Source organism: Diplotaxodon limnothrissa, linkage group LG10 (genome assembly GCF_057381915.1).
Source record: "Diplotaxodon limnothrissa isolate DT_005_m linkage group LG10, D_limnothrissa_male_GT1.1, whole genome shotgun sequence".
In the NCBI taxonomy this organism is placed as follows: Eukaryota; Metazoa; Chordata; class Actinopteri; order Cichliformes; family Cichlidae; genus Diplotaxodon; species Diplotaxodon limnothrissa.
Genome location: NC_140605.1, coordinates 5,180,036 through 5,192,570, shown reverse-complemented (window position 1 = coordinate 5,192,570; position 12,535 = coordinate 5,180,036). Strand labels below are relative to the sequence as shown.

Sequence of the window (12,535 nt, the reverse complement as noted above, 5' to 3'; positions counted from 1 at the left end):
TACAAATTAGCAAATAAATATTTGTTATCAAAAGGACAGTTATTACACAGAATAGGGGTCTTTCCATTTTGCACTATTTTAAGGTTAAAAATAGAAAAAGGAGGAAGAAAACCCAACATATATCTATATAAATTTCTCTGTCACACTTACACAGACACACATCAGAAAGGTTTGTGTTGCTCACTCAGACCTTGTTCTTGCTGCACAGCAACCCTCAGAAGAGAATGCTTGTTTCTTTTATGCTTAATTTAATGTTTTCAGTTCAGTTTCCTGCAGACGTTCTGATGCATGCTGTGCTGTGCTGTGATTTATGCACGCTTTATTGATTATGTGACATTTTAAATACATCCCTTGAAGTTTCAAAGCCAGCCTGAAATTAACAGCTGTCAGAGTTAACAAAGACACCATTATGTCCTGACACTGTTACCTCCTGCTCAGACACCAGGAGCTAATGATGGAACCATAACCACAGCGTCGTATTTCTATGGAAGCTTTGTTGTTCATTGAGAAAACAGAACGCTAGCAAGAGTTTTCTTCCCCAGACACAATAAATGAGAGCTGATATGCACACTGTGCTGAGCCGCCAGGTGAACTGAAGATGAAGGACGTATGAAATGTTAAACACCACCATGAGTGTGTCACAGAGATGTTTGAAGATGTTTTTAAAATGGGCTGGCACAGAAAGAGGGGGACTAGTGTCTGCATCAAATCATCAAGTTACTAAAGCACAATAAGAACTACTGAGTACAAAGTACAATATTTGCATTAGTAAATATAAGTATAAAGTATAACATATACACAGAAACCCAGAAATACTTTAATAAAGTACAGATGTACTCTAAAATTGAAAACATTTTAATTTGATTCCTCTAATGGCTTTACTCACTCGGGAGTAGCAGAAGTTGCACACAGCCCGTCCACGGGACAGCAAGCATACATCATGCCCCACTGGCAGCAGCATATATCAGAACTATAGTGCCTGGGCATCGATTGCCTCTCTGACAAAACTGTGATGGGAACTGTGTGAGGGGGAAAAATGAATTTCAGCTTGTGGCTGTGCGATACCCCCAAGTAGCCAAGCAGTGAGCAGGCAAATCCTTCCCCTTCTCCACCCATGTCTTTTTTAATCCATCAGTGGCGGCCTCCTTGCAAACGCACAGGGACAGGCTCTCTTTTTCTTTTCTTTTCTTTTCTTTTCTTTTTTGCACCACGCCACAATAAAACTGAAGTCTGGCTGGAGTGGGATTCACAGGTACTGTGAGCGCTTTGTGACTGTTTCATTACTTCAGCCTGACCTGGAGAAAGGGTTGCTGCAAAGGATGATGTAGCCACCTTCACACTGTCATTATTTAGCTCTGTAAGAACACTAGAGTGGAACAGTTTCATATCCTGGTGAACTGACTTGGATATAAATTCGGTCTGTGCTTCAAATGACAAATATTTTAATTAAAACAGGAGGAGAAACAGGATTTGACTGAGAGATAAAAGGCATTTTGGTTTCAGTTGCTCTTTTCATATGCTAAGCAAAGGAGCTATTGTGATTTGGGAGGTTCATGTGTAGAATGCACGCCCTGATTCAAAGCAGTGTCCTGCTCAAAGAAGAGCACAGCTGTCAAAGTCTAAAGACTCTGTCAGAGACATTTACATTTTAGAACTCGAGAGCAGAACTAAAGGGACACTAGGTCAAAAAAAAAGCCCAAAAAAAGGAAAAGGAAAAAAATCAATTCGCTAAATCTGGAGCACACATTCTCATAATGTTTGTGGATCTGCATACACACCTCCACGCAATTGGAGAGGCGCTCATGCTTAAACCCACACGGTCACACACAGATAGTGGATTTCAGATCAATGCTAGAAGAGAATCAATGCACAGTGGAGGTGGGAAGGCAAAATGCTCAGGGCAAAGATATATTTAGAAAGGTAAAAGACCTGCAAGTGGGACGGCTGCAGAGGAGAGCGAAAAGAGAGAAAATGAAAGCGGACGAGGAGAGGGGAGGGACACTCCTGGATCACATCCAATCTCCCCAAAGTGCTCACTGATACCAGATGCTGCTCACCTATAGCAAATTATGTTATGATGTGCATCTCGCACATTAGAAAAACAAGCCAAATGTGAAGAGCAATATTCTGCCATTCCTCTCATGTCTTCTATTTCCTGTTGCCCGAACTGTTAGTGAGAACGTGCTGAAGGGAGACGCACTATGAGCACATCTGCACAGAGACAGGACGTGTTTACAGGTGGAGAATCACAGCACTTGTTTTCTTCTCTGTTTCTCTACCTCTACTGGAAAAGATGCGTACTCACTGGAAGTCTAAATTAATTTGAGCTATAGAAGAGTCTGTACTGGCATGTGAACATATAGTATCTTTTTACCCTCCATCTTTGAGATTTAACTTTCAGGTGCAGCAGCGACTCTACATCCTATTGTTGAGAAGTTAGAACCTTCCAAAATGTAGACTGTATTTTCTTTGACTTTAACAAAGACCGGCAAGTAGACTGAACTCAAAACGTCATGGCATCCTTTTCAGGATACTGTGGCTAACTACATTTTAATTGCAGCCGCTCTCTCAGAATGAATAAAAAGCTTTAAAAGTCTGTTAGAGTGACTAAAGTGGAAGAGTCACTCAAGGCTAAAAGCGACTCGTTCCTCCATTCAAGCTGCAGCTATTATGTCTTGTCCTTCACTTAATTTAAACGTTGCATAAAACATTAATAGTGCTGGTGCAGAGAGTGCATACATATGAATGTATATTTTCCAATTTCCATAAGGAAAGAACAGTGGGCCCACCCACACAAATGCACATATCCACAATAGATGGAGAGGGGGCGTGTCAGCATGCCAGGGAGAGTGATGGATGTAGGTATGTCTGAGAGTGGAACGGGTTAAGAAGGGGGTATTTCAGATCAGTGACGCCCCCTCACCTGTCACAGCTATCCAACAAAACCCACCAAACATCAGACAAACTAAAGAAGAGATGATCCTTTAACATGCAGAAACAAATGCGAGGAAGGCAGAGGTTTATAGTCAAGCTACTATGACAGACAGTGCTCTTAAAATAGAAACCAAACCCCCCTCATTTTTCTATTAAACATACAGCGATAGGTTATAGTCTACAATTGAAGTTCTAGTTTCTAACACCACTAAAAGATCTCTGTCACCACCTAGTGGTCAAACGTGAGTTGGGCACACAGTGGGTTGTTTCCACTGTTTAGAAAGACAAATTCGGCCACATTAAAACATGCTGTCGTGCTGACTTTTACTCTTTTAAATATGCTCAGAGTCTACTGTAGCTCATTCCTGGCTGAAGAACTATGAGCAGACGATGAGGTTAACTGTTTTAGAAGCATTTATTCAACAAAGGAAGCCATTAACTACACATACAACTGTATTACTGGTAACCCTGGACTGGATCTTACTCAAAGCATTTTTTACAACCTGCTCCATTCACGCTTTCACACAAGCTCTTCTTTCTATGTCTAACTGAGTTCCATCTTCTTGTTTGGCTCTCAGCGAAGGGGGTCGCACTTTTCTCCTCTCCTCTCCCTTATCTTCCCTGCTTAGCTTCTTATGTCCTTGTCTTGTCTCGTGCTTTTTTTTCACTTCCCTGGCACACTGTCTCACAGTCTGTGTCTAAAAATCCTAAAAGAGAATTATGGATTTGATCAACTGGTCTCTGAATGCTACTGACACCCTTTTCTCAACGAGAAGTCTGAGAAAGGGGAGAGCCCGAGTGCCCTGGAGGGACTTTCCCTGCCGGATACACGATGGACGGGTGGCAGAAATGGAGGATCGTGTGCCTGGCGGGACTGTCGATCGAGGACACTGAAGATATCTACCTATTCGGAACCATGATAACAGGGTTCTTGTTGATCGGAGCTGGCTTGGCCCTGGCTTATCGGAGAATTAAGAACGCAGAACCGGCTGTTCAAATCCCCACAAGGCTGCCTGCTGGGATTGAAACGATGGGACGAGGTGCGGCTTCTCAGAAAGGGCTAACTAAATGCAGCATGGTTAAGAGCTTGGAGGTGCTTATGGCTGCAGTAAATACTCAGAATAATACCTCTGAGCGTATATTGGAGTACATTGGGGAAGAATCCACCCGGAACAACACTTCGGGGCGGAAGTTGGATTACATCGTGGATCAGTTGGCTGCGGTCGTGAGGTCTCAGAATGTGCTCTGTGAGCAAAAGACTGACAAGACCACGGAATTGAAAGTTAATAACATCATGGAGAAACTGGCAGCTATCCAACGGGAGATGGAGAGACCAGTGTCGGAGTGTTAAAAACAGCTTGAAATTCTCATGAGTTGTTTGTCAAAGAAAAACCACCATCATAATGCGGCTACCCCTTCGGCGCCAGCTGTGAGCTCAAGGCTGGAGCTGAACAAAAACTCCCTGATAACGACTGTGTTGAGTCTGTTCCTTCCCATTCCATGCAAGGCCACCTGGGTTGGCTGGAAGACTGTTTACTTAGCCTGGCAGGGCGAAGGACACTGTCTCAGCTGAACTATGGACACGCAGACACACACATACACTGATATGCAGACACTCATCCCCCCTCCCTTTCCAAACGCCTTCAATGCTTGCTCCCTCTTGGGATCTCCGACCTGTAACCCCATGTGATGTCTGTGTTGTGTATGTATGGTCGGGGGGGCGGTGTCCCATTTCACTACAGGGCAACCTGCATGTGGCGAATAAAGCCTTAATTGATTGATTGATTGATCTAGTGTCAAACACACGGTTACATTCAAATGAAAACATCAGAGAGCAACTTGGGGTTCACTATCTTTCCCGAGGATACTTAGGCATGCAGGAATCAAACCAACAACCTTCCTTCCAATTAGTAAATGACCTCCTCTACCTCCTGAGTTATATTCATCCCATTTTGCCGGCAAATTGTACATAAATTATCAAAATAAAAATACTTATTTTCTTCAGAAAAATGCTCCCCTTCGGTATGTGGACTATTATTTTTCATCAGCTTAAATACTAAATAATCCCTGCCATCTAACCTAACAGTGACCATCAAATAACAGGCCCTGAACCATTCCAACATAGTCCACTGATGTAAACTTCCATAATGCTAAACATCCCAGGTTAGTCTGTTCAGTTTCAACATGAAATAACCAGATCATTTTACATAAGTGAAGGACAGATCTAATGTCTGATCACAGAAAAGAAACAGAAAGAAACTAAAATGAGATCTGATGCAAACATCATTTGCTGATCCACTCACTTTCAAAATAACCTTACATCTTTCTCTCCTGGCGTTTGTCCATCTCTGCGTTAGCTTATTTCTTACTTATTACTTTCTGATGTACTGAGTTACTGAAATCTGCTGAGAAGAAGTGTGAAAAATAAATGCCATGTGCCTTTCCAATTGTGCTAAGAACTGAGGATACCATAAATGTAGAGGCCAGTTATCACAATCACTCAGGATACACTGTGCTAAATGATCCGATCCGGTCTTTTTACTTTTATTCTTCTTAAAGGCTCATTTTATAAAGGTATTTGTCATGGCTGTATATAAAAAAACACTATAGCCATGGATTTGGACCCATTCAGATTTGGAAATACACATACAGGGATCTATCGCTGACATCTGGTGTTTAAAACTGGTATTACAGAGATAATGTAGCCCAGCACATTAAAAATTCCCGAGGGAATTCCCAAAGGACCCTTTCCTTCTCTGCTCCTTCTGCATTCATGGATGAGTCCAGCAGCTGCTGCAGATTGAAAGCTCTGCATCCAGTGTGTCTCAGATGTTTTCCTGCTGGTCTGATGAGACGGAACTTCACTTATCAAACCACTAGAGGGAACCACAGATGTACAGAATACCTCACAGTGACATGACTGTGTCACTGTGCTAGTGTTATATACAATTATTCCTTTTTTTAAGTTTATGCCATGACACTGGTTGGATACAGACCTATGTGAGATGAGACTTGGAAAATCAAGTTCTAGAGTCGGGTGACCAACTGCGTGTCAGAGGCTCCTGTGAGCCACTGGAGGACACACTTGTTCTTATAACCAGTGCTTTTGTACCATAGCTAAAGGACATAGTTCAGCATAGCATCAGCTCATATAAAGTGACTAAACACCAGCAATGTTCTGTTTTCACCACAGAACAAACTAATACCTGTTCTTTTGTTTTGTTCTGAGACTAAATAAATTGATGTAGAATGAAAAAAGAAGCCGTTTCCTACTTTCCTCTCTTCGCCCAGCAGCGGCTAGTGACTAAAAACAAAGCAAATGATTTCCACCTTTTGCTCTGAGTTTGACTTTAAACCACAAGTGTTTCACTCAAACTCAGAGCGGTCCTCTTCCTTTGATCGAGTTCTGTCAGAGGTGGACTGACATGAAGGGGATTATATATTTATTTTACTGACTCAACTTTTTCAAATGCAAAGCATGAAGGAACTGAAAACAGAGGGAGGAAGAGAGCAGCACACAGAGCTTTATACTCAGTATGACTCTATGTGATCTTTTTCATGACAGAAGTTTATCCAAAAAAGCTGCTTTGTACTACAATGTGATAAAGTTACTGAAAGAAACTATCAGATTTGCTTATGAGAAAGTCAAAATAAAATTTTTTGCTGAAGTATCAGGAATCTGTGCATTTTATTATAATAATTGAAAAATCCGACTGACTGAGAAAATTCATGCGGATAAACATTTACACAGCCAGGATCTGGGTGGAGCAGCGCTGCATAACAAACATCAACACAACACAAACTGAGCATAATGAAACAGAACCTTACAGCACATCATCAATTCACACGTGACAAAATAATAAATAGTCAACAAAATAATCAAAAAATATGAAAATAAAATATGTATTAAAATAAAAGTTTTAAAAATGTCACACGAAGCCTGTACTCATCCCACATTCATGGATCAAAACACTTGTTTTCCTCTTTTGTGTTTTGCCCATTTTCCTATTCTGTTTCATCTAAATGTTGAATTCATTATCCAAACACGCTGGCAGCCACACATGAATATTATTTTGTGCACACTGATGTGGTTTTATCCCCTTCCCCCCTACTGGCTGCTTTTCTGCAGCTTCAGTTGTTTTCAGAGGGACGAATCATTTTAAATTTTTTGAAGGTAAACCCACCTTTATAATAACAGCACTGCTTGATATGCAGCGCAGTGGACAAGTCAAAGCAGATGTGGATTTATTTTCAGTAAATATTTACGTCTGGAACAAAGGCCCATGTTGTCAGTCAGGTGGCATCATATATGACCCATATTACTACAGTCGTCTTCCTAAAACAGCTTGTTTTCTTTGTATGGAGGTGAACGTAACTGCAGCACCTCTGTCAAGCTTTCAGAATATTACATCCTCACAGTGATGAGGTCAGCCCAGCACAGCTGCTGGACATTTCTGCACTTCTCACCTGTTCATTTCAAGAGAAGATAATAAGGTCATGCTCTGTGCTGCCCAATGTGTCAGGAATTAGCATTGCTTGCATATTTTAAGCTTAGACAACAGTTTTATAAGCATATGTCTACTGCTTATGCTTTTTACTCTCTTTTCCTAACTCTCCAAAGAAAGAAAGAAACTGATTTTTGAATTTCACTGTTTTAGGCGCTGGCATTTTATATTTTCACAGTTAGCAGTAGTTTAGTGTTTTATTTTATTGATCTTCATATATATTTTGTTTTAAAGTATGTTTAAACATTTGAAATTCTGTTTATATATCAGCAGTGTGATGGACCAGCTGTGACCAGACTGGTAAATCAGTGACACACCTCGTACTATTAAGCCTCTAACTCAGAGTCAGCTGGGACAGGCCCTGCATGTAAGTGCAGTGAGGTCAGAAACAAGAACTGGAATCTGTCAGCCGGTGTAAATGAGTGTGACGTTGGATGGTAATAGACATTTTAAATATTCCAACTACTATTACAAAGTAAGATATATTCAAACCGAGGCAAAAAGGCCAGCAGCTTAACCAACACAGCTCACTTACAGTAACAAGAAGAACTCGCGGCATCGATTTGTATTAATAACTTATGAGCCTAACAGCACCGGTGGCAAGGAGAGTTATAAACAGAACGACCTGCCTATTAACTCTCTGTCTACACAGTGTGGGTGTGTGCGTGGGTGTATGTGAAAGCTTTCATCCTTCTGAGGTGCTGCAAGTTATGTTTTAGGTAAGTGTGTTAATTCCTCCTTTACTGCAAGTAAAACTGTGGACATTTTTTTACTAAAACATCCAAATGGGAAAAAAAGACTTGAATAATTCAATAGATTATTGAAAGAAAGAGCAGATCAAAGGTTAAAGAAAGTCTTTAGTAGCTTAATGTTTGAAGGACTGACCTCTAAAAGCATAAAATGATTCCTGTTCTTGTATTTATGATTTATACTTAGTTTTTAATATAACTATAAACTAGGGCTGGGCCATATCATACCGTTCACGGTAATACCGGTATAATGTTGGGCAACGATAAGAAAATGAAATATCGCGATAGAATATGGGCAAAACGCGCATGCTCAGTGCCTTTGTTTACATATGCACATAGCGGAAAAAGCATGGCGGAGAATGAGAAGGGCGAAAGCGGATCGTTAAATGAAACAGATGAACCAGAACTGGTTTGTAAAAATGTTGCAGCTTCAGTGGTGGAACTGGTTTAGCTTTCGTCCGTCAGATACACAACAAAGCACTATTTTTGGTAGAGCATGCTAGCGGGCCGTCGTTATTACCGTGTTTTTTGGAAAATACGTCACACTTAAAATCAGTCCTTTGATTTCTCTGAAAATCGACAGTGTCCCTTATAATCCCTTGTGCCTTATGTATGAACTCTGGTTGTGTTTACTGACCTGGAAACGATTTTATCTCGAAAATCTGTCAAATGTTTCAGTACGACTTTGCTAAGCTACGAACCCACACCGCTTGATGGATTGTCGGCGCATTACGGCTATCGTAGGCAGGAGCCTCGCGGAGTGATACTTACTGTGCTTCAACATAATGTTACCGTATTGTGTGTGTATAACCTCTTTTTAAGTTTTGTGGATATTATACATGGTTATGCTGAGGATATGTCGGCCAGTTTCCACTGGAAATGCCTTTTGGTTTACATTACATTTTATATAACTTTATATAACTTTAATGCACATAAAAAACAGCTGCTTGTTTAAGTGAAAATACATTGATGGGTTTTTTTTTTGCACTAATAATGTCTAGTGTCAATTATATCGTCAGTTATATCTTTATCGCAAATTTTCAAATGTATATCGTGTTAAATATTTTTGGTTATATCACCCTGCTCTACTATAAACTCTTAAATTTTCATGCACTTTTTGAGCAACTTGATACTCACCCATATGGAAAAGAAATAGTAAAAACTTATATGTGATTACTCATGAAAGTGGCCACTTTCATGAGTAAATCATGTAAGGCTTACATGATTTACTCATGAAAGTGGCCACTTTCTCATTACTTTCATACATTGTTTTAGTAAGTATCCAAAACATACAAGTTTCATTATATAATTTTTCAAGGGATCTTATATCCGTTTTCACTCTTATATGCTTTTCATACGAGTTTCACACAAGACAGATTCAAACTTTATAAGATTTATATATATCTTTTCCATATGGGCAGTTCAGTTCAATTCAAAAACCCTAAACTGCTATACAATAAGCAATCTGGCTAATACTGACACTAATATTTCCAGTATTTTGGATTAACGTGCATTGTGTTTTTACTATGACAGCCACACACACACACACACACACACACACACACACACACACACACACACACACACACACACAGGCAAAACCTGATCACTAAAAAATGTTTTAATGCTTTGATTGTTGAATAATTATGTCAGCCCCTATCAATCAGTTATAAGTAATGTTATAAGACAATAATTAGGACAATTTCTGGTTAGCTAACTATCCCTCTACACAGGATCTGTGCCAAAAATCAGCATATTAATGACTTAAAAAAAATGTTATTTTTTAGCTAACCACAGTTTATAGTTACAGTGTAAAATCTTACCAGTAGATGTAAGTTTATCGTGTTTATTTTCTTACCTCTCCCAGTTCAAGTGCGTAATCCTAGATACAGGGGCGACTTTAGTACAAACAGCTCTGGGCTCACCTGTAGTGAGTGCAGGCTCTTAGTCTGCTGTTTACCTCAGCTAATGTCCATGTTTATTTACTTTAATGGAGGCTGTAAAACCTTGTGAAAGTAGTCCAAGTCAGTGAGTCAGTGAAGCTGACGTCTGTCCAACGACAGTGATGCTGAGATGAGGTGTTGGAGATGTCCTTAACTTTACTGTCGGTAAGCGCTGATGGTTTTGCTGATGATGGCTGCTGTTAGCCGGTGTTAGTGACGCTTTCTTTGAAGCGGCTCTAACAGAAAAGTAACACTAGCTCGCGTAATGTTTAGTGCTCAATGTTAGCTAGTATGTTAACTATAAACCAGCTCTTGTTGTTTAGCCAGTTTGCTGTCTACGTGTGTAATCTGTTGACAGTGAGTGATGGTGACACTATCCAGAATAAATAAGCATCTTTATGCAAGTATTGGTTTGTTAGAGCCCTGACCTCAGTTCAGGATATAAGCTTGAGGTGAGGAGGCAGATGATGACATTTTATCCAGTTACATTGTCTCAACGTATTAATCATATGTGCAGTCCTTCATATCTTAAGCCTGAAGGTGCAGAAACATGTATAATTTACCTCCAGAGCACCCAAACATCTAGGAGTTTGATGATTTCTAAAAATAACATCTTGCTTCCAGCGCCGAGTTTTAATTTCTTAAAGAGAAAAACAATGCAGACACAGTCAGTCATTTCTGTTTTACAGGATCAAAAATAAGGCATTACCCTAACGAAATACAACCACTCCATCAACTTAAAACAATGCACTTTGCAGAATACATTAAGTAAACAAATTGCCAGCAATGCATCATCTGAATATGGCCACTCAAAGGTTGTGTATAAACAAAAGTGCAATTTATTACACACATTTATTAAAAACTGCTTTAAACTACAACTAAACATGCACTTTGCCTTTTCCTCCTTACTCCCCCTTCCTTAAAAACCATCAAACAAACATTTCTGTTTGCTCCTGCACTTCAATCAGCTGATTTGTGTGCAAGTGGGAGAAACTGGCAGATGAGACATGGACATAATTTTTTTTTTTTTTGTTCAAAAAGACAAGAGTGGAAACTGCATCCAGGACAGAAACAAAACTATATTGCTAACAGAACATCTCTTCTTTTCAAGCCACAGACAGAATTGCTAACGCTAAGCTGGCCAAACACCCTGAGTGGTTTTCAGGCTGAGATCATGGCAGTCAGAACCTGATCTTCAAAAAGTAACAACGGCAGTAATGTCTGTCTCACTGGGCTCGCTATCATCTTTGCTTTGCGCTCTCAGCTTTGTGTTCATACTGAAAAAATGAAGAATGATGGTACAAAATGTCCTCTTTAGGATGGGGATATTACATTACTTTTCTTGAGTACTGATACTAGCACTACTCATAAGCCAACTCTGAAGCAGCCAGTTCCTATGGATATACACATTTAGTGGACAATGACACCCATGCAAGCATGCAAGCCTGTGCATTGGCTAACTAAAGATTTTCCCAAATCTGGGGTAAAATAAAATAAATCTTGAAAGCTTGTGTGTAAAATTGCTCCAATGATGGTGTCTAATGGGCTGTTATTTATAGTAAAAAATAAAATTAAAAAAACTTATCTATAGTTATATCCTTAAATAAATGAACAAATAAATATTTAAACTTTAACTGAAATAATTTTGTGGGAATTTAAGAAATAATAACAAACATAAGTGCAATTTGACACGAGTCACACATGGTCAGATTTTGTGATTTAAAATTATATACTGATTGCTGTGAAATTTTACCTTCATTATCAGATACTTTTATAGAAAAATGTATACATGTACACACTTCACTTCCAGCAACTTTACAAATCCGAAGCCAGTGCTCTAAATTTTTGCTGAACATCAATTTGTACAATATATTATTGTATGGAACATTATGTGAACAGTAAGAGACAGCAGTGGAAGTGGTGTCAGTGTACCCCGCTGTGGCCAGCAGCAAGCGCCTGATTAGCACTAATGAAGACCTGCAGGAAGTGTTCATGCATGTGAGGGGGTGTACATAGATTAGAGTTGTGTGCACGGTAAGCTTCTATAATGAGGCTAATTGCATATGATTTTTTTGCACGAACACTGAACTGCTTAGCCACCTGTAAGAGTCGCAGCTTATTTAACTTTCATGGCACCTTGAACTGGCTGCCATTACGGAAACTCCCCATGGTGTGCACACAAGACCTGATACTTATCTCTGACCCTTCACCTCATGCTCTGCATCTCTCCACCTGCAACTGGATGTCTAATATTTCCAATAACTCCCTGCTATCCTCCCAGTGTGTTTCCATGGCGACTTGCCCTTAACCTTCTGTCAGCCTTTCCCCGTGGTCTCGACCCCCTCCGCGCCTTTCCCTGGTCGTGGTTGCTCTCAGCCCGGGAAATCAGCCTAATAAATAGCTT

General features: G+C 39.9%; 1 protein-coding gene and 1 pseudogene across 1 annotated transcript in view; one reads left to right on the top strand and one right to left on the bottom strand.

The window, feature by feature from the left end:
* The window catches only part of robo3 (roundabout, axon guidance receptor, homolog 3 (Drosophila)), a 166,322-nt gene that overhangs the window by 142,992 nt on the left and 10,795 nt on the right, over nt 1–12,535 (bottom strand). The gene's annotated exons all lie outside the window — the stretch shown is intronic.
* Nucleotides 3,655–4,285, top strand: LOC146623783 (uncharacterized; annotated as a pseudogene).